Source organism: Diadema antillarum, unplaced genomic scaffold (assembly GCF_040938485.1).
Source record: "Diadema antillarum isolate AM-2024a unplaced genomic scaffold, OU_Dant_1.0 scf00000090, whole genome shotgun sequence".
In the NCBI taxonomy this organism is placed as follows: domain Eukaryota; kingdom Metazoa; phylum Echinodermata; class Echinoidea; order Diadematoida; family Diadematidae; genus Diadema; species Diadema antillarum.
The window spans coordinates 144415-168508 of record NW_027270979.1 but is presented as its reverse complement, the minus strand read 5'-3'; the positions used below and the strand labels follow the sequence as shown (position 1 = coordinate 168508).

Genomic DNA, 24094 nt, shown 5'->3' with positions numbered 1-24094 from the left:
CTTGACGAGATGGTATCAGTTATGATTTCATCAAGTTTTCAATAATGCTTCAGCGCTCACAGCAAATTTATACAAATTCACAGCAGCTACGTACCCTTATCACCCGTTAACATATTCAACACCTGGGTAAAAAATTCGACAATATTTCCACTTCAAGGCTTTATAATTCAAAGCGACTTATCACTCACAAATGTTACTTGCATTATTTCTTATCGTGTGAACAGCATCAGCAAGAGAGCTGAGGATTTACTTCGAATAATAAGTCAGGCAGATAACACACTATCAACAAACACAGCACACGGGGCTGAACTGGTGATGGTTGCCCAATGTTGCAGGCTGTAGTAAAATAATATTCACCCTACGAAAATCAGGCTCCAATACTACATCGTCCCAATCCGTCCGAGTAAATTCTCGGCAGGCCTGAACAAAAAATAAATCTACAATTGAGCTTGTGCTGGTTGGTGCACCTGCAGAGCCAGCTAAGCTGCACAAGGCAGTCTTCCCAAGCTTTGTAAGCTGTTGGTACACACACGCTAAAAGCACGGTAAAGTCCTTCTGTGACAAAACAGCGCCGCAGATCGCTCACGCTCCGCGTGAACACAGAGGGATAACGTCGGCGGAGAGCTACCGTATACTCACGCTTCTATCTCGCTATTCCGGGATGAATATCCGAGCACATTCGCCATTCATGTCCTCCTGTAGTCATCACCTCGGTAACTTGGTTCTTGATATCCGATACATAAAATATTCCACAGCAGGCACACAAGGCGGGCACGGCAAATGCGAAGAAATAATTCCAGTAAACGGTTCCGAAAGCGACCCTACCAGCCCAGCAGTGCAGTGCGGTCGTGCTTGCGAGTGGCTGTCCTATTACACTGCTTCGCTCAAGGGAACGGAGCGGAAATTGCCAGTTCCTGTATACGGTGGTACGGGCCAAGTGCTATAATACTCCGTATGCTTTATTTACCCGTGCACGGGGGCCCCCAGAATCCCTTTTTTACCCACCACTCCGAGATACCCCTCGCAGTTCGCCTGCTCGCAAGTCACGGCTAACACTCCGTTCATATGCAAATGTAGGGGCGTGCTCCGGGGACGATGGTATTCTTCGTAGGGGTGGGCAGGTTTCGCGCGGTGAAAATCTCGAAGCATGCGGGATTACCATTCGCATACCAGCTAATCAAGCGATTTCCGGTTTGAAACAATACCCCTCTGGTTGTGTATTTCCCCATCGATTCGAAACCTGTGCATCTGGTACGGCTTTACGAACTTGGTCGTGAAGATCCGCCTCTCTGCGACTTGATGACGGGGAGATAATATCCGGTGTGGCGATCACCCTCCGAAGTAGACGAATCGGCGAAACAGGGATCTCCCCCCTCACATCGTTGATCGATCAGTCCAGGCCTCGGACGGATGGTAGGATACGAATGATTTGCGACGCGTAATCTCCCGGGGATCAGACATTTCCGGTGTTATCGAAGTTCCGCTTCTCTACCCCGTTTATCAAAAACAAACGCTGGCCATGTAATCATGTTTACCATCAGTCACTCTGGCGGGCCTCATCCCCAGCTCGCTGGCAAGGCGAGAGAGCTCGACGGCGTGCAGCGGTCACGGAAGAACGAAGGCCCGGAAGGAGAGTACTATGAATGACTGAGTGTAAGATTCTCGGTGAAATACAGCGAGAGAAAGATGCACATAGCCCAACACGACTCTGTTCTTTCTGCACAACCGTTGCAGAGTTTATCAAATGGAAACAAACCAATCCATGCACAATCTCTGGACAATTGCAATGTTATAAAGACTTAATCTATCTTCTCTGAAATCAGAATGAAACTGAAATTGAAATACAAGAAACAAGAATCGATTTCCCTTTTGTTTTTGTGCGGCAAGTGCTCATATACAAAAATGATATTATCCAATATGAATCATGTCACCTGGTGACATGCACGCACGTGACAATAGAGCCATCTCGCATTTAGCTCATGTACACATTTCGGGGGAAAAAATATGATCTTTCCTTGTACATACACTCAGTTGGTTAGGTACTTCACTCGTTTTTCAAAGCGATATAATGCTCTCGTTTTTCAAGCGATAAATGAACTTGCGCAGACCAGGTGATCAGAAAGGATAGCATCGATTTCATTGCTTTGCATAGAATGTATCAACAAACTTCTATTATTATTGCCAAATACTAGGCTTTATTGAACACTTGTTGTTGTCAGATGGATGTGCAGGCAAGCACCTAAGGATTACATGAATAATCATTTTTAATACATCGCAGCTGTATATTTCAGTGGACCTTTTATGTTGCTCACGCGCAAAGTGGAACTATGAAATGGTATATTCCACACACACGCACACAAACACACTCATATATCATAATTTAATTGCAATGCATGTTCGCATATTTCACTCAGAGTGGAAGCAAAGTCAAACGGGGAAAAAAAAACCCACCAGAAAAGCAGACTCCAGTACAACGTACAATAGTACACAACAATTTTCATTCTGAACGAACAACCTTCATATCACAAATATTTCGTAATAATTAATGCATTCAAATTCTATGCATACCTGTCTTCAGAATATCAACATCTTTTCCCTGCCTTCGCTGAAGCTCGCCAGACATTCTAACAATGAAATGCATGCAAATCTGTATTATTCTGGGCAGGAGCAATTGCCCCTGACAGGCTTATTTTCAGTCTGAAGTAAATATAAGGAACAGGTCACTACATAGTACACGAAGGGGTTTGAAATATATGTGTAGTAAATGCTTACCCGATAGATTGAAAGATAGACAATATTAACCTCAAAAGCAGCTTCATATTTTTCGCCTGTCGTGATTTAAAGGAGACTTCTGGATGATTTTCAGACCTTTGAACTTGAACATTTATAAAATTGTTACACTGGTTACAGAGTTTCAGAATTTATAGAGACTGGGATAAGGAATATAATTAAGAATGTTTTCAAAATACATAACAAATCGCAATGAACAAGGTTGATGACATAGCAGTTTCACATAAGAATGCATGATTCGGTGTTCAAGGAAGCAAAACAAGAGAAGAAAGCATGCATAAATTCTACACAGGTGAAGTTGTTGAGCAAGTGGTATTGTAATGGAATTACATTGCTTCATTATTTGAATGTAGTGAGCCTGCTATATCATCGTCCTTGTTCAGTGTATATATATGTTTTGGGTTTTTCATGGAGTATTGGTTCTTTGTTCAAGTACCACAATAAATTCCACAAATCTATAGCAGGGCACTACCGATTTATGTACTACATGATGTGAAATCAAATAAATCACCTAATATGTCCCTTTAATTACGACCAAAAAAAAAAAGTCCCACTCTGAGCTTTGTTACTGATCTATGCCTACCATTCTTAGATCATACCGCAGGCTTCCAACTTTTGAATGAAGATGCAAAATGTGGAGAGACAAGAACGCCGATTCTTCAATGTTGTTAATTTGTAACTAATGCTTTAAAAAAATATATAATGTGAACATCGTAACAATACCTCTTTTACTTATTGGTTATGAAGAACAAAAATATGTTTACTGTAGTTAAAGAGATCGTATAGTTTTGGTTGAGACCTAACTTCAGGTTTCTAACATTTTTGGTGATGTAATGAGAAATCTCTTATGAAAGAGCATGTGATTCCAAGAAGAATTCAACATTTATTCCATTAAAATTGGTTTGGTCGAGATGTCCGAAACAGAATGATCCTACAAAAGGTGGACCCACCTTTTCTTATGATTGCTTTGTTTTTCAAGAATATTTGGAATTTCCAAGAATTCCAAGAATATTTGGAATTTCACTTGAAACACTCTGGTGAGTTGACGTCTGAAATGTAACTCAGTCATGCAATTGATCCTATTCGCCGTCTACGGAAGATAAACCAAGATGAGTTGTGATATCATACGTTGTTTAACAACATTTCCTCTCATGGACAATGATTTAAAAGAAAAAAAAAAACACGAAGAAAATCGACAGCCAAACACACACTCACATACCATACCGGTACTACCTACATTATGGCCATGAAACGGATGTTGTCAAATATTTGTACGAGCTGTTCGCCCTTTCATAAACTGTCTGAAGAAGAAGAAAATATTTCCGTTCGGAAGTCATCCGAAACACCTGGCAATTAATAGCTCAACCATCGCAAAAACAAAGCCACAAACCCGACTCATGAATGTTAGCAAGACAGGTGGGCGGAATCGACGAACCTCTTCCCGTCAGGTCAAAGCGCATTGTGACGTCACAGTGGAGCGGTCATCTACGGGTCAAATTTGCATCTTCTATCGTCAGCCTGCGTGCGTGTTTTCTTGCCATGGATCGCCATGTCATATTTTTTCTTTAACCCTCCCATCCTTACTCGTTGTAAAATGATACGAAAGAGATCAGCCAGCAAGACATTGCTTATAACCATATAGATAGTGTGATGAGAAATGGAATAAAGGCGATGTGTGCGTGTGTGTGGGGGGGGGGGGGGGGTGCGTGAAATCAAACAAACGATTTGCATCGTCAAGCGTCAAACATCGTACGGGTATTAATTTCATTTCTGTGGCGATGATGAATCATTTTAAACCATGGAGCTACTAGTTCCATGAACAAGACAGTGCAATCGTTGCTTGGAGGGTCAATGTGCAAACTAGTATAGGCCTACCTCCTTGGTCTGAGCAGGGGGTAGTTTGTGAGTGTAATGTTGTTTTCGATGTACCGGCGAAATAAGATTCCGGAGTTCCTTTTATAGTGCTTTCCTCGAACCTATACCCAGCACGGAGGAAAGATTCATTTCCCCCACGACGCCATTTTATTGGATAGAAAACGAATACACAAACAAAACATTGAGACAAAACGGCATACAGGATATAGAAAGTAAATTCATATTTCAGCGTTGTAAGTAATGGAATGTTTCTTCCAACGGTCATCATTCACACATGAGTGTAAATCAGTATGATATTGTGTTGGTCTATTTGCCCGACTGATTCTATGGGTTGAATAGGCCTACACTCAATGTGAAAAATTATCACAATCTCTTTGTAGTAGAAACAGAGAGCAGAACTAACACATTCATGATGAAATATTTCAAATGGCTGGCTATATATGAGATCTAAATCAAAACGGTTATAAAAATCCATGGCTGCATTACTAGAAAATTTAATTCATATATAAACCATTTTGGAGTTAGCTCATGATCACTTTCGTATAAATGGCCTTTCTTTTTCCCCCTCAATTGTATGGCACTTCATTCGTTTCAAAGTGACAAAATGCATCAGCTTGCCCGACATTGCAATTTCTGGAATTCATGTTACAACAAAGAATGAACCTGCGTAGACCAGGCGACCAGAATGGTCTGTCAATTAACACTTTGGGAAACTTTTTCTGTTAATAATATCGCCAAATACCAGGCTTGCTGTCAGGTGGACGTATTCTGGTAAACACCATTCACAAGGATGATATGAATAATCATTTAAAAACAGATGTTCATCTCATTAAATTTTAAAACCATCATGTCTGTCAGTCCAAATGACCTATTTTTCTTTCTTTTTTTCTGCTCATGCGCAAACTGGAATCCCGAACTGGCTTCGACTACGGAGAAGTCCCCATACGATGTGTGGTAGAACAGTAGGTGGCGCTGTACATATAATTGAAGGACGAGGCGCATTGCACTGACCAGAAAATACAAGGTGTACCTCAGTTGCATAACAGACAAGAAATTCTGAAAGGGACCCCCACGCACTTTCGACTACAAACCCGTCGATCATCTCTAGAATATTCGACAATCAATGGTGTGCGAGCAGTTAATGGATACCTTCCGGAAGAAGAGTTGGACTTATCCCTACTTACGTAAATCGGGATTAGAGTAATCTTTGGATTAACCTTTCGTATACACCACGAGTTTTTCCGGCGTAAGCCTCCAAGAGTTGAAGAAATGACAGCGAACAGATAGTCACTTCTTTTCAGTCTCTTCCATCAGTACTTCCTTCCTTCTCGGCTCTTTCACAGACACAGACTGACAACACACATCCTCGCCATAACCGCCAAAGACAATCCTCTTGAATCCATAATGATAATGTACCATCAATTTCTTGTATATTTTGTATGTGCAGTCACTGGTCCGCAGGCTCAAGTTCTTAAAATATGAGGAGTCGAGTTGTGAATAGATAAAAACGGAATGCATAGTGAAACACACGAAGATTTCCAAATAATATCTTACCATTTTACCATAGTTTACAGTGAACATTAAAATTACCACTCCGAGTTTATCTGTGTTTGTTTGTGTTTGTGTATGCGCGCTTGTGTGAGAGAATGAGCGGCGGATTAGCCCAAATAGTGTGTGTATGTCCCATGTGTGTGTTGTACAAGTACTGTATATGGGTGTGGAAAGGATGGGGGGGGGGGGAGGAGAAGCATTTTGAATTTGAAGGGGAGAGGGTGATGGCTGAGTGGAGGATTTTGAAACGAGACAGAACAGATGCTGAACAGCCGACCGACATTTAGACAGGAAATATAAGACATATACCACTGAATACGACCTGAAGTTGGTTTTCCCCCTATAAAATCAAAGAATAAATCGGAACAAAACAAAACAAACCGTATTTACAACCCCCAGTCACGGCCCCTAAGCATCCCTGTGGGGCACGCCAGATCTCTCCGCCTCAGCCAAGCCAGCTGTGCCGGTCAGTCTTGAGACAAACATCCATCTCCCCCTTCAAATTTCCTTACAAATACAAACGCGTACTAGTATGTCGCCCTGCTCAAGGCAGACCAAGAAGCTTCATGGACAGACGTATCCATTTTGTTGCTTCCAAATCCGAATAATTTCCCCATCGCATTGAGCGGAAATCACGAATTCGATACAATACCACTGTGAGTTCTTGAAAGCCACATAGTCCACGGACCTTGATGCCACGGTTCTCTACCGTTGCAAAGGAATACTGTGCTGTACACCAGATGGAGCTTCTTGTACATTTTTGTATCGCTTGAATCTATATGTTCTTTTTTTTATTAACAGAATAGGCCTATAGAATGGTAGAATGATGATATATCATAATGTAAAAAAAACAAACAAACAAACAAATGAAAATCATCACATGCACACTGCGATAAACTCCAAATATACAACCTTGTGACGTTACTTTGCGGTGTATACGTGATACACCAAATGAACTCCAGCGGGTGAGCTGCGTCAACTTTCTTGACCATCTTCTGCACTGTGTTAGTAAAATAGAAATTTTTGTTGTCACGCGTTGGTAAAAAACAAAACAAAAACAAGAATCTGTTTATATGGTCAAAAGAGTAAAAACAAATATTACTGCGGATAATCTCAGAAAAAATATATTCAGAAACCAATACTACGGCAGAGATCAGTCCGATGGGGTTACCAGTAAGCACATTAGTAGCAAGCCAAGTATTCCTGGATGCAAACGTTATATAGGCGATAAATCACTCAACGACGAGAGTATTCCACTTCAGATGCAACGTAACAAGGACATCCAGTCATAACTTTTAACGAGTGATCGTACGTAAGCGATTTTTACCGAGAACATGTTGTCGTATGTCATCGTATGCCGTCGTACAGCTGATCAGACCACCAGGGGAGACATATCGGTTGCGATATTTTTCGATTGTAATTTTACTCGTCCGTGTCATAACACAAGTGGTGTTTTCTACGTGAAACGATCACTATTGTTTATTCGCGTCTCGCTAGGGTCTGTCCGTTCAAAATATCACTTCTATAGTACACTTTATCTGTTTACCTCGGTACGGATCTGCAGTGCTGTGTGTCTTTTTGTTGGGATGTCAGGTAAAAGAGAAATAGTCCAAACAATTGATTTGAATATGGGACATATTGAAGAATTGTGACGTCAACAATACCTCGTGATTTAGTGAGTCAATTTTCATCTCTTGCATTCCCCTTTAAATGGATTGTCAAGTCCCATCCCGCCCTCATGCCGTCCGTCACTTCGAGAAAACGGAAAGCATTCTGCTTTATACATGGAGAAATACTCGTTACGTGTCACGCCTTTAAAAAAAAAATGATGATGATTGCAAAATAATCAATTTAAAAGATACTAATTTCATGAGGTATATCCTACCTTCATCATGTGGCACTCTCCCAGTAGTTTACTAAAGGTTTTTGATTGACATACAGACGACGCACGAGCACCATGTTATCGACGGTGTCCGATTCATGAGTCGCTGAGGTCATTTTCTACTGTCACACTTCTTGAATAATATTTCCTAGTTTTATGCAGAGGGCAGCGATCTCCGTCAAATTGAATTGGTTCACACGCCTTTCCATATATTCTGAGCAAAGTTGTGTCTTAAATAAATTAATATATTTGAAAGTAAAGTTTCTTTGCAATAGACCCCCCCCCCCCCCGTGAATGCGTAAGGCGTCTTCCAGTCAACACAACAAAGAGAAACGAGTCAACGTGAGGAAGTATTTTGCGTTCATTCTGATGAAATTCATGATTCACGTTGAAATATCACCAAGAGTAACCCAGAACGTGGCAGAGATTGCACATACTCGCGGAAGGCAGACAAATAATATCACAAATAGCAACAACCCCCCTCCCCCTCCCCCCCCCCCCCCTCAAAAAAAATAAAAAGACAGAAAGAAAAATGGAGCTCCCAGACTTGGATGAAAAGGTTATAGCGCCATGCTGCCTGCAGGAAGGTCATTTCGGCGGACGCAGGCACGAGGTAGCCGTACTAGGGATTCCCGAGCGGAGCCAGTTATGTAACGCCAATGTTGGCGTACAAGTGATTGATTGGAATGTGACCCCGGTAATGTACATTCATTAGGCCCATTAGGATACCAGTTCCATGTTTCTTGCCAGTCTGACTGGCTAGCATGGCTAATTAAAGGCTCGGCGTCAACCCATCTACCCACTCAGGAACCATAGAGGTCTCCTTGTCCATTCCGCCCACCCTTCGGGAGTGGGAGGGGGGGGGGGGAGGGGGGCTGGTAAAGGGCAACTGATATAAGGTTGACCATCTTTTTGCTTGGTTTCTTTTTTTTTCTGAAATGTCAATAAACATCGTATATATTGTGAAATGTTATGCATTCAGATACACATTTTTTGTAACTTTTTTTTTTGGGGGGGGGGGGGTTATGGGTGCAAGAGTGAAAGTTGACGAAAACAGGAACACATTCTGCATTCCTTATTCCAGACCAACGAAGAAACAAGATGAAATTGAACAATGAAGTACACAGGAGATGTGAATACAGGAATTAATTGATTGCCTTTTACAATGAGCGATCACTCCGTAAATATAGATATACACAATCATAAGTGCATGAAAAATAAGCGAAATGAGGGAGACTTAGGCAATTCGTAAAAATATCTTTGTACGTGTAAATTTTTTTCAGTATACTTTCCATTGAAACATGCAAGTGTGTAGAAAATAGAATCATCGACATGAAACCCTGGTCATTTTAATTGAATTTTTGTCAATTTTACCATGTTATCTAGGATCTATTTTGATGAGAGCTTACTTTTACTGTTCTATTTGTTTGAATGTACAAGTAAGTGCGTGCTGCGATATAAACGACATTTACACCGTTGAAATTGCGTGAGTGAAAGTCAACCATGGTGATGATCCCCTCCCCCGTCCCTCCTCTAATCACCATTTCCTCATCACTGCCGGCTGGTGGGCGGAAGATACAGACACCAAAACCTTGGTCGCTATGGCAACCCGCATCATTACCGGATGGTAATCAGCCTCTGGCTCACTGAACACGTAGCGGAGAGGGCATCCAACGGAGAGTACATCCAGTCATAAATAACTAAACACACTCCCAACCCCAAGGCAAACACACAGAGCAAGCCTGCGCTCTTTCTCTAATAATACCCTACGATGGCACCGCACTTTTGGTATGATCATCCGACAATGTTGACATATTTTTGGAGTTGTTAAGCACCACTGACTGCCTCAAACAATACAGACAATTCAATCAGCGATAGCTGAGCAAATGCAGACATGAATAAAGATAAACAGGAATAACTAATAATCAGAGAAACAGAGCGCACAGAAAAGAAATGATTACCAATCTTCTTGCAGTTCGAGATAAATTAATGCCTAGACGAGCAAACAATCAATCGTGACAAAACAAACAAAGCAAATACATAGGCCTATTGACATCAACAAACAATGAAAACACACACACACACACACACAAACAAACACACATGAATCGATTCCCTTTAGTAATAGATGTAATATAATTGTAGCATAACATATAAATATCCACACCATGTGATGATACTGCCTGTTCACATGAATATCAAATATTAGAGTTTGCACCTATTTCATGGTTGAATAAGTATGATACCGATTCATTCCTTGTTACTTTACAATGACAAATTATCATTTATCATTTTTTTGTTAATTCTTGACTACTCATCAGCTGAATCAAACTAGGAGTGGCATACAGAATAGAATGGTCTACTTCGAGAATGCAGAATGACACACAAAAAGCAAACGCCAATATATTGTACATTGAAGCCAGCGGAAGTTTCCCAATGTCTGCATGAACTGGTAGAGTGATGAGGTCGTTTGCTAAAACCAAGGCGTGTTCACAGAAAAGACACATCAATAATCACGGTCTTTTACAAGATGGTCTCGTCCTATATCATTATCACGGGTGAATTAATATTTGTCATTTCGACACCAAACTTCAAACCCTGAGCCAAGCTGCCCGGTAAGCAATTCTTCTCTCTCCTATAAGATTATGTCACAGCTTGAAATTTTCTCATCTCCAAAATGTAGGGCCTACAAGTTTATGTCACAGCTTGAAATTTTTTATCTCCAAAATGTATAAGATTATGTCACAGCCTGAAATTTTCTATCTCCAAAATGTATAAGATTATGTCACAGCCTGAAATTTTCTATCTCCAAAATGTATAAGATTATGTCACAGCCTGAAATTTTCTATCTCCAAAATGTATAAGATTATGTCACAGCTTGAAATTTTCTATCTCCAAAATGTATAAGATTATTTCACAGCCTGAAATTTTATATCTCCAAAATGTATAAGATTATGTCACAGCTTGAAAGTTTCTATCTCCAAAATGTCTCATCTGCTCCATTCACTTCAGGCTCGCTAAAGTTATAATTAACAAGAGGGTCCGATCATGTCATCAGGCTATATGGACAGTATTACAATAGATATCAAAATAATATGATATAAAATTTTGAGTACGACTATGAAGAGATGTCGGCGCGTCTAGCTGTGTAAGTGTTAGTAGGTAATTGTTACGTCATAATTGAGAGCTCGGGTCTCGCAATTTCTACCCGACTGTTCTTCATGGGCTTCGTACAGGCAAGAGCAATCGGCTGAGCAACTCGCAATCAAATTTACCAGTCGCCTTAAAAACTCTGTATTGTCAACGCCTTGTAAAACATACGAGACGCTGCTATTATAGGAATGTCAAAATTCTGCACCCTGCACTTAGGCTATAGGTCTCACACTATTCTCATACGATACATTTTTAAGCTGGGAAAACTGTTCAGTGATGGTTGCTCATTCAAACTCATTTTGTATTTAATCTATATAGCTAAAATATCATGATGGTCATCAAGATAATACTCCCTTTGATGAATGAGATGTTTGAAAATCCGTGAGGAACACACTATCTGGCTTCCCTTCGTATTATAGAGCGTCACATCTTGGTTCCCTCAAGTCACGGATACACACACACACACACACACACACACACACACATACGTCATGCACACATTGCGCGTGAAACACATGCTATGACCTCTCCCATTTTTGTCCTCACACTTTGAGATGAATTTCATTTATATTCAAGGAATCAGTGTCTAAAGATGTTGGCTACCGGTTCACATGAGGGAATGACTTTCTCGATCAATAATCGCGCTGAATAGACTGGAAAAAGACGATAAAGATATTCTCGATAAGATGCATGTGTGTTTGCACAGCGAATAATCACCCGCTATACGAATTACGATGACCTTTTCACCGACTCTTCGGCGCGATGTAAAATAATAGCACCAAACGTCTGGATCGAGACCATCACGACCGATAATTTTCTCGAAGTGACACGATTTCACGGTCGGTCAGTTTGCTGTAGAGTTCAAAACCGCCAGAGTAAATTCAAAATATCCGGTCTGGATCGAGGTATACGGTCGCGCCCATTGTCATATGGAATGCTTATGAAACGACCGCTTGACCATTTTAGCGTGTAGCGGGGGAAAAAGCGACGAAATAATAACGAGGATAATTGGTGGGTCGTAAAGATAAGTTGCATCTCGTTTGCGAGACACTGAAGGACCCGCATAGAGGTCGCGCACCTGTGACTGTGTCCCAACTGAGATGTGTGTTGAAATTATAATAATATAACGCATGTTTGCTTTGTGTTCATTTTTTTCCCTCTTTTTGTTTTGTCTGATAAATATTGTTGATTTCTTGTATTTTCTTGAAATTGCTGAAGCGCTTTCAGTTTGTACAGAAAAGGCACTACATAGGCCTATAAATATTGTTTACATTATGTAATATTATGATTATGATTATGATGATTATGATGGTGATGATGATGATGATTATTATCATTACCCCTAAATTTAACATGAAAGATTCAGACTGCCCCATGTCTAGCTGACAAATGAAACAATTTCCTTTCCGTCCTAAAATTTCAGTTCTCCCCTCTGCAACATTACTCCCTTCTCCACCCAGACATCAAAGTAGAAACGAACTACAGGTGTAGTTATAAGGTCTCAATTTGCAGAAAGTGTTTTACCAGTTTTCATCGGCCTAGTGAGGTAGGTTTCAGATAGGAAAGGAATTCATTCCCATCTGCCACAGCAAACTGGTTCCGGTCAATCTGCCATAGGTTTTCGATGAAATTTTCGTTTTGTTTTGTTATGGTTTTTTTTTTCCTTGTCCTCTTCATTTCCAGTGTACCTGTAAAACACCCTTGGTATACGACCAGGGAGGTATGACTACGCGGTATGCGGGGAGTGGCCGGTAACAGTCCATTGTAATTACAGGTGTGAAACCATAAACACTGCCGACGTGGACCCAGTTTGGACAGGCGACGTGTGCTTGCGGCATTGATGTGTCATTGCGAATATTAAACCCACCTCTTTTTTTTTGTGTGTGTGTGTTATTGTCTTTGTTATTTGTTGATTGAAACGGTTTGGTCGTGTTGGAGTCTGCTTCTTCAAACCAAACACAACCGAATCATGATAGGAATGTTGAGGAGAAACACACACGTTTATCACGTCTCGCGCAAATGAGTCATTTATTTGGTTCCAGGGATGGTAAAGTTTTGGCTGAAACCTATGACTTCAGGTTTCTAACTTCTTCTTTTTTTTTTCTTTTTTTTTTGGATGAGATAATGAGAAACCTCTCATGAAATATGAAAAAGCATGTAATCCCAGGAGGAATTCACTGTTTATTTGATGAAAATTGATTGTGAAATGGTTGAGATATCCAAAACAAAGCGATCCTATATAATGAAAGATGGTTCCCATCTTTTATTAGGATCGCTTTGTTTTACTCAGTTTTTGGATATCTCGGCCATTTCAAAACCGACTTTCACCAAATCAACTTTTGATTTCCTCTTATGGTATGCTCTGTAACATTTTATAAGTGGTTTCCTAGTATCTTGCAAAAAGTCAAAAGCTCAGTCCTCAGTCCTCATCTCCACCAATGCTATACCATCCCTTTCGATTCTATTACCACTTGCAACTATAACTAAAGTGCAGAAGATGTTGGTTCAACAACAGTATTTTGCTTTCAAGGCAACTTTCATGGTGGAGTTATGATAATGGCTTCAGCATGGGTCATGAAGTATATCAACATAAGACTACACGCCTTTTTCTTTCTTTCTATCCTTTTATTTCCATCACAGTGTTGACGATTGTAATTTCTCCTCAGAACCTGTCCTACATTAATACTAATTACACAGATTTTGACAATATTAATAAAACTTCATCAAAGCATTATGGGGGGAGGAAGATTGCACATTTTTATTGGTGTGTCCCATAAGACACCAGACCATGATTTGTATCTTCTTGAAAAGATATGTGTCTACTATAGTTTACGGGGGTCACAGATTTTTCTTTCATAGACCATTATATTTATCATTATAATTTTTTTTTTCGCAGTGTGACCAGTGTCGTCTGGGAAATTATAAATTTACATTTTTAAAGTTATCATTGGCATCTTCATTCTTAACAGACTCATACGCATATTCGCGCTTGAATGACCAGTAGATATGAATTCCTTTCAGCTAGCATTCTTAGCAAATTTTGTGATCTATGACAAATGACGTAGATATCATTATGCAGCAAACTTTGTGTGCGTGTGTGTTTTAATATGCACGTGTGTCGGCCTGTGATATCCGCTGCGCAATCTCGTATAGTTTATTTACCGTACCGGATATACATGTATAAAGATACAAATGATTAATTCAAAATCAAGTCATTTCCAGAGTGGCAGTTGTTCTTTTTATTTAACGCACAAACACTGACCACCACTTTGTCTTGAATGAAATAAAGTAGAGTGTTTTATGACGGAGACCAGACACTATAGTGATCAGTCGCAAAGGGCGAAAACTATTTAAAGGCCTATACAACCAACTTACATAAGAATTAGCATGTCACCGGAATCAAGCACTGAAAAGCCCTATATGAATGTTTATGCGAATACTAATTACTATGTATGCATGTATGTGGATGTATGTGTACATAAGTATGTAGCCTATGTGTATGTGTGTGTGTGTGTGTGTGTGTGTGTGTCTGTGAATGCTCACTTAAATCTACCCTTTAAATGATACAAATTACTATGAAACATCGGAGTGTCGTTGTCTCATAAAAGAATGAGACTTAAAAGCAAGAACATTTTTTTTTTTCGTTGTTGAAGTGAGTGAGAGGAGAGACCAGGCAAAGAACATGGTAAGTTGTGGTGGGTTCTCAAAGAACCAAAACTGTATCAACAAGTTGGTCAAAAAAACTTACCGGTACATGCGTTTCTTTCTGGACCGGTGCGTGTTCGTCATGACCAAGAAGAAGAACCCCTAGAATACCCATGGAGGCGACCGTTATAGGTTCACAGTTCGTCCTTTCTCGTCAAACAGAGGGAATAATGCGGTATACGAGAGAAGAAAATGACGCCGACTCACAAGTGGAAGCCCCCCTAATCCAAACCCTGTATAATGTATGCTGGCACAATTGGGCGGCTGGTTCCCCAAGGAACTCCCCAGTCATTAGGAGAGATGAGCCTCACTGTACACGGGCTGCCACCTGCATTCAAGAATACCACCAGCGCCTTTTTTGCGTGTTGTGTCCGCCACAGCAATCCGCCTCGCCCTGGAGCGTGAATACACCCAGCTTCTAGTGTGTCCTACGGCGTTCGGCGGCCAAAACTCTGGTGGTGAAATCGCATGGAAACACGTACACTGCCATAAAGGAGTGACGCCACGTTCACACACCAGTGCGATCGCAGCGAAGCGTCGCATCGGGCGCTTTTAGACAAAGGCTTTTGAGGAGAGAGGAACCATTCAATTAGCTGAGAAAAAAAAAAAGAGAAAAAAAATGAAAAAGAATAAGAGAATAACTCCCATTGTCCCGTAAGCGGAAATAGGTATATGGGGGTGGGCGCATTAACAAAAGAATCCTACGACCTAACTTTTACTCGCCCGTGTAAGATGACTTGAAGTTGCTAGGAAGGAAAATATTACACATAGGGTACCAGCTTTTTGTTCGTAAACGAAGAACCAGACATTCACTGGAATATGAGAGACACCTCTTCAAGACATTTTATCTGGTATCATCGTCACTGCTCCCCCCCCCCCCCCGTTTGTATCTGCATGTCCGTATCTCTGTCTGTACCAGGGTGTATGTGTGTCTGTGTGTGTGTGTGTGTGTGTGTGTGTGTGTGTGTGTGTGTGTGTGTGTGTGTGTGTGTGTGTGCGTGCGTGTGTGCATAGGGGAAGTGACTGTATGTAAATTGATAATTGTTCATGAAAATGTAATTTTTGTTATGTCATTATGTACAGCAATAGCAAATTTGCTATTATGATCACAAATGTATATTTTCGTCATTTCAATTGTAGCAAATGAAAATTGTTATTTTTTTCTATTACTTTGAATGGAACAGAATAAACATCGTTGAAAAACAAAAAAGTATGTGTGCTTGAGTTTATGTGTGTTGAGGGGTAAAGACCAGAAGAGTTATACGAGAGCAACGGGAAAGAGAGACGACATCATTTCACACACTCTTCTTCCGCTGACGTCTGCATTGGGACGGTCCGATGGGGTGTGATTTGCTCACTGACCCAAACGCAATTTGAGAAATAATTCAACAGGCATGGAGCTGTTGCTGTCAATAATCTAGTCAATGATACCGTTGCCGCCACCCCAGGGGAGTTAGGGGTAGGGGAGGAGATGGGAGGGGGGGAGTTGTCTAGAGTGAGGCAAAACGAGCGAGAGATGGGGCGCCGATTCACAGAAACAATCATTGATTGGTCAACATTTTGAAGGTTTCCTCGAAATTTCTGTGGTGTAGGGAGAAGTACAAGACAAGTGTTAGTTGGAAGAGCTCGACTGAGTGAAGAATATTACGTGTATCTATGGCATATTGAATTCCTAGTTTGGGATGTCTAAGTATAGCTGCCATCGTCCATTTTAATAATAAAAAAAAGAAACATCGACGTCATAGAGGGGTTTTTTTCCCTTGAAAGAGGGCGCTGCTCTCTTCCTTCTTTCTTTCATTCCTCTTTTTTTTCTTTCCTTTCTCATCCACCTCTCTTCTGTCACCCTTTCTTTTTTCTAACGGTAGCGTCACATACCATCATAATAGATTGTTTACATTGGTCGAGATGTAAAAAAATTGATATTTTTAGAGTCGTGATTTAGAGAATGTCCTCATCGATACCGATGGACGAACAACAGCAACCTTTCTTTTCCCTCATTATCAGTTACAGATATACTTCAAGAGATGGTAACCATAATTTTTCTTTTAATGAGTGGGTCTGAGAGGATTGCGCTTATGCGGGGGGGGGGGGGGGAGGGGATAATGTCATGACGTACCACGGAATGTCTTCTTATTGGTAGCAGGGGGTCTAACCTGCTGTAAGTGTAAAGAAGTCATTTCAAACCTGCTTTTGTAGATCATGAATGCTATAAAACTTCTCACTTTGCGTAGTCAGGCAACAAAGCACGCAAAACAAACAAACAAACAACAAACAAACAAACAAACAAGCAAACGATTCTTCAGGATGGAAATGAAGTAAGTTCCCTATAGACCTATGTAACAGATGGATTTGTTTAAGCATTGGCGTGAATCTTTGCCTTATCACTTCTTTTGTGTGTGTGTGTGTGGGTGGGTGTGTGTGTGTGTGGGTGGGTGTGTGTGTGTGTGTGTGTGTGTGTGTGTGTGTGTGTGTGTGTGTGTGTGTGTGTGTGTGTGTGTGTGTGTGTGTTTTAATCATCTGGAATGGGGAAATACTTTTCCTACTGAAGAAGGAGAGCAAGTGGATGTTCGGCATGTGAGGGCGCTATAGGTACAACAAAGTACAGTCTCCAGGCATAGCCAGGTAGAATGAGGAAGGGGAAAATATAAAATCGACTCCATCATGACATCGGTACGGTATACCACACCGGGGTACCGAAGACGATAAATTATCGTTAAGAATCTCGGTGTTAGGGATGAGTTTTCTTAAATTTGTGTGCCCTCTGTTAACCCGTTCAAAACGAGAACCTGGTGGCCTGTGTATTAAGTCTATGGGGATTTCAGAATTTAGTATGGCACGTGTTAAATTGAAATTTGTAAAATCGAATCTTCTGATCTACATTTTGACAAACATGTCGAAAAAAAGAAGGAACCAGCAGGAATCGAACCTGTCATCTACTGCTTTCCGGGTAGCGACACTACCACCAGGCTATCCCTCTGTTCATCTCAGTTTTGTAGATAAAATTGGCTTTTTATTTTGATTTTTTTTTTCTGGGACTGGGAGAGAGTAAAAAGCCCCCCAAATACAAATACAAGTGTACCATCGATGTGAGACAGGCATAACACATGCACACCATAACATAGGGAGTAACTGCATTATACCTTGAGTATCACAGCAACCGATTGTGAAACACGATAATATTACAAAGAAAAAGTGTGATGTCACATAATTCAGAGGCATCACAGAGGCATTCGACATAATCAGAGCAGCAACGTGCATGCATGGATTCAAAGCCAACACGTATCCGACCGAAGCTGGACCGACTGGAGTTGAGGAGAGCGGAAGAGGGACGCTTGCTAATCATGCCATCGAGTCGAGATCCCGCTGTGAAGACACCGTTCCTTTCCGGCGATTTATGGCGGGGTTTGTTTGGCAACGACTAAGTAATTCCATACTGCATCCAGGTTGGGTTCAATGGAAAATGAAAATAAACTTAAAATTTAAGAAAAAAGGGAGAAAGTAAGGCAAATTAAAAAGATTGACACAAACTAACAAAACAAATGCAAAAATTGAAGAAAAAAAGGACTGTCGAGTTGGAATAGGAACCACAAGCATTTAAGGTAGTTGCCGATGTGTTTATTGGAACAATGTGTGATCATAGCGCAGTGGAACACAACACAAAATAGTGGTAAGAGAGACAAAGAGAGAGGGGGTGGGGGTGGGGGTCGGGGGTAACCGTTGGGACCTAGAGGTTATGTCGTGGACAGGAAATGCCATTACCGTCGTAAACAACAAGAGGTCACGATGACGTCGATTTAACGATTTCCTTATCTGACATATTCCCCACACTCGGAATGATAACGGTGATTCGGATTCTCACCTGTCGCCAATCTTCGACTGTAGGGGAGGAATGATGACATCACAATATCAAACGTTCCATCTAACTCGACTTTTCAAAAGAGAGAGAGAGAGAGAGAGAAACCAACAAGCCTCATCTTTCGCGAGCGACTTATTCCTGAATAATATTGGCTCATTCTATAGCTCTTTAGAGTTTATCTTGTCTGGTAAACATGTACAACATTGGATGTGTGTTTGTTCCGTGATACAGGTGGCATGGATAACAGAGACAAACGAAAAATACAAAAATAAAAACATAAACAGGGGGACGCGTTGATGTCGCGTTGTCAAACCACGGTAGGGGGGCAATCGGACCTCCTCACCCCGCGTAAGTGACATGACAAGTGTGGCAAACAGGTGAAGCGATCTGATAAGTATGGCTTCGACTGGTATCCTCCCAGCAAACATGATCATGATGTCCCGTGTTTCTCGATAAAAGATGGGAAATCCATATTGAAAAATGTCGCGGTGAATGATAGTTGCTGCAAGCTTGACCTTTTTTTTTTCCTAGTAAAATTGATACGTACAAGAGGAGGTACAATTCTCACAGTTCACCGGGGTCAAACTCTGACTTTTAGTTTGCTTCACGCGCACTTCAAAAACGATTTTGGTGAGACTAGAAGCAAATAAGGACCTATCTAATCGTCGCCACCAATATCTTTAGACGTTCGCTGTTTCCGATTTTGCTGTTGGAGGTTGGTGAATTATAACTTACTCAAGAGAGAAAGTTACGTGAATGGAGGTCAGTTGAAGCCCTGTCGAAATCGGAGCAATTCGAAAATTTTGATCATCCCAATAATACGTGAATACCAGGCGTTGAGTCGGTGGCTTGATGTTTAGATGTGTGGATTTTTTTATTCAACGTGAGCATCTTCGTCACGTGACTATGACGTGCTTTATCTTATTTCTTTCTCCGTGTGTTTCCCAAGCAACAACACCAAAGTATGACATCTCTGGTATTCACATGAAGGGAAATATCGAGTTCACTTCATTGCCTTGAAAAGTGAGTAGGAACAGAATATTTGGACGACGTTAGAAACTAAGATGGCAGCTGGGATGTTTCATGCAACTGTGTTCCAAATCTTTCAGGAATGGCAAGCAAGTAACTTATGTGATGATGGTCATCATAATTATTGAGATGCACATGCCCATCAAGTGACACCGCTTCTAGTTGGTTGTACTGTTCTGCATATCAAAGTCAAATCTCTAAAATTTTCATAGAACTCTTACTCTTGTTTCGCTCCTTTCGATTCGTATTCATATGGAAGTACTGTGTGTAGAAATTCTTCTGTGCACTGTAGGTGTACATGGTATAATGGGGAAAAAGTTCGAATGGGAGGAGAGTTTAAAAAGAAAAAAAAATCCCTTGAGCTTCCGCCTCCCCCTGAGAGTCGATCAGTGACCGGCGGGCTTGGTCCCCGATAAACCAGGGGTCGTTGAACCCTGACAGATTGTTAGCGGGAGTGTGACGTAGCGGAGCAGAAGGAATAACATGCAGACGACGGGTTATACATTTATTTTTGTGTGTTCCCGCTCGTCCTGCCGAACATTGAGTCATCGCGTATGTTATTGATTACGCCCCTCAGAAGTCGATTTTCGAGTGTGTTTGTCGCTCCGTTCTATACTCTGTCAAGTGCTTGGAAAATACCCGATAGACTGCACTCGAGAATACATCAATTATTCGAGCTCCTGCAGTTGACCTCTTGATTCAAAATGCAAGGGTTCGACTTTTCAGCTCTGAATTAGGAGGTATTGTCAAGTCATTTAGTCTACGTGTACCTCTTTGTTCGAGTCAAAAGAGACTTTTGATGATGAGTTCCGGAAGAGCTTACCCAGTCTGTTTTCTTCAAGCCACAAAATGGTCCTTATGCATGGGTTCAAGGCAATGTCTATACTACGGAAAAAAAGTAAAAAAGAGTTGCCAAACTTTACAGGAAGTTACATGCAATTGCAGCAACTCAATCAATGACCATATGCTTACACTGCTAATGTTGGATTTATTGTCATAGCGATATTAGTCGCAATTTGACCACTCTCGGAGCAAAGACAGAATTATCGAATACATGTACCACATGTCCCGTTTCTTCATCGGGAGAGACAGAGATAGAGAGAGAGGGAGGGGACTGGAAAGACAAAGAAGAATAAGCTGGGGAAGAGGAGGAAGGAGAAGAAGAGGAGGAGGAGGAGGAGGAGAAACGGAAAGGACAGAAAGTATACCAGGGGGTGTTTCATAAAGCTGTCCGTAAATTTACGAACAACTTACGAGCGACTGGTGATCAGTTCTTGTGCTGAATTATGAAAATTCTGATAAGTATAGCACATCAGATCTGATTACCAGTCGCTTGTAAGTTGTTCGTAACTTTACGAACAGCTTTATGAAACACCCCCCCCCCCCCGACGTCGTTACCCTTCAGTCTGATGCGAATTTCAAAGCCAAGATCGACAACCCGAATTCCCATCGTGAATGATAGCTCTGTATAAAGTTACGATAAACCTCAAACAGAAGTACAGAAACGGGAGTGGACATGAGGCTGAGGGGGGCTGGAAGGGGTGGAGAACAAACAGGAAGAAATGAAGCGGCAAAGAATATCCAGGAGAATTTCAAGCCTGATGACGCAACTACATACCATGGAAGTGGATAGGCTGATTACGGTAAAAGATGGCAACTTGCAAGTGGCATGCATGCGTAAGAACACAAAATTCTGCCATAATATATCATATTAGCAGCCTTCAGCGAGAGCAAGGAGGTGGGATGAGACATCAGCTCCTCTCGTTACACGCAGTCGGTCCCTACAATGACGTCATAAAATGAGGAATCATTACTATGACAATTCATCAGTTACCACAAAGATGGGGGGGGGGGTTGTAAGGACAGGTGGAAAAATTCATACTTTGGTCATCATGACTATTGTTATAGCATGCAGGGCGGCATGAGTTTACCACAAACAAAAAAACTCCGTTGTAATGCATGTCACTGGGACTGGCTTTACCAGGAGCATTCTCTACAATTCTGGGATGTAGTTTATTGTGCTCTGTTGCAAACGCACAAACACATGCACAAAGACACAGACGCATGCATACATACAAACACACATAGACACACACACACACACACACACACACACGCACACACTTCATAATTATATTGATAAAACAGAAACGGCACAACGCGGAACAAAACGAAAAAAACCCACCCCACAGACCAAAACACATACAGGAACAAAGATAAACATTCAGAGAGGCAAGCAGACTGGACGGCAGACAAACGGACAAACAGACAGACGAAACAATAACAAGTTGACTCTATGGCGACTGTGTATCGGCCTCTACATTGATTTTAAGGGTGAAATGGCGTGTATTATTGGAAGTGGAATAAACTCGCCTTGAAAAGTAATGATTTCAAAAGATGTATTACAAGGGATCAACAATTTGCAGGAACCATATTAAGGTGATTTATTAAAAAAGAAGAAATAAACACAAAACAGAGGCGGAGCCACACTATGCTTTTCGCATTTCAAGAGTGGAACTATAGAGCCCTCCCATAGGCAAGAAAGTAGTAGTCAGAAAAGTATCATATATTCGAATCATGCATGATAGAAAGAAATGGTGTGGAGTTCTTGCAGTCTGTATCACAGAACTCTTCAGACATCCCGTAAGTTAGTTACTTTTCCAAGAAATTGCAGTTGTAGACGGTCAGATGGCCAACGACAGTCGAAAAGCCTTCTTACAAAAGACGTAAGTTGTTACCATAATGGCAAGTTATCAAACGCAATGGACGTCGTTAATACGTATAGGAAACACTGAGAACGGACACGTGCATTCATAATCACATGTCGCAAAATGCTTTGTAACAAACAATCTTGCCTCTTCGCCACAACTCTTTTCATTTCGTGACCCCTAACGATGGAATTGCAAGAATGCAGCTTTAACACGAAGTACGTCTTTAAATTTTGACCGCGATATGACCCAATCGCACGTGACACATCAAAGGGATGATAGTATTGGTTGAGGTGAGGATTCAGCCTGTAACTTTCTGCAAGATACTTAGAAACCACATTATGAAATGTTAAAGAGCATACAATTCTAAAAGGAATTCAAAGTTCATTTGAAAATCGGTTTTGGAATGGCTGAGATATCCAAAAAAAAAAATAATAAAAATAAAAGAAATGCGATCCTGATAAAAGTTGGGTCCCATCTTTTATTAGGATTGCTTTGTTTTGGATATCTCAGCCATTCCAAAACCAATTTTCATCAAATAAACTTTGAATTCCTCTTACAATTATAAGCTATTTCACTTTTCATAAGAGATTTCTCATCATCTCAAAAAAATCACCAAAAAAATAAAAAATAAAAAAATGTTGGGAACCTGTAGCCCCATCTCAACCGAAACTGTGTACTATCCCTTTAAAAGGCTTTGTGCATTATTATTGAGTGCGAGTGTGTGTATGTGTGTTTGTGTGTTTGTGGGCATGTCTGTCCTCTCCTCGACAGCACTCGTGTTTTGATAGAAATCTCGCTGGTATGCCGAAGAGCAGGTCCACCAAAACCTCGAACTTTGATGGACACACGAATCTCATCTCATCTCGACTGCATGGTATTGGTGTATGGTTAACCGCATTATGCAATGCTTCTTACCGCATCCTCTCATCTTGATTTTTTTCCTCTCTTCCTCAACCTCTCCTCACGTAGAAAGAGCTTTTGATTCCAGAATGTTTGCTCGTAGTAATTTCAGGGGTTTTCTCCTGTTTAAAAAGAAAAAGAATAATAATTTCCTCGTTTGTTTCTATGCTACCAAATTTCTATTCTGAATGCGCGCAAGCTCCCTATGAAAGATGATTCTTCTTCACATCCATGTACGTTATTTGTTTTTAGGCAACTTTATCCAGGGAAGTGGAGTTATTATCTTTCTTGTTCCGTCTGTTATGACTACGCTTGAATAAAGCGACATCTCTACATTATTTGTCTAATATTTGTGGAGGGAAGGGGGTAGGCAGCTGTATTGGCGATGGTGGTGGTGGTGGTGAATGGAGGGGAGGGGGTGGGGGGTATAGTGCAGGACTTCGTATTTGAGCGATTGAGATTAGAAATCACAACAACCTCGTCTCCGTGACCGTGACCACGTATGAAAACATTGATCCAACCGTAGGCGTTCGGCTTGCTGGTGACATGGTGGGCTCTCACCACAACATGCCTTCGCTCGGCCCTGACATCTCGGAAACCCACCGCACCCTAACACCACTGTCTATTCATCGCCTTGTTCCT

At 41.1% G+C, this 24094-nt stretch overlaps 1 protein-coding gene across 2 annotated transcripts in view; it reads right to left on the bottom strand.

Moving 5' to 3' along the window:
• LOC139718154 (protein sprouty homolog 3-like) overlaps window positions 1–24094 on the bottom strand; it is a 74915-nt gene that overhangs the window by 12565 nt on the left and 38256 nt on the right. The window contains exon 1 of one of the 2 annotated variants that reach the window (XM_071629639.1): window positions 640–1012. The exons of the other annotated variant lie outside the window; for it this stretch is intronic. The gene's annotated coding sequence lies outside the window, so the exon portion shown is untranslated. Of the gene's footprint in view, window positions 1–639; window positions 1013–24094 lie in introns of those variants that run through there. 2 annotated transcript variants of the gene reach the window in all.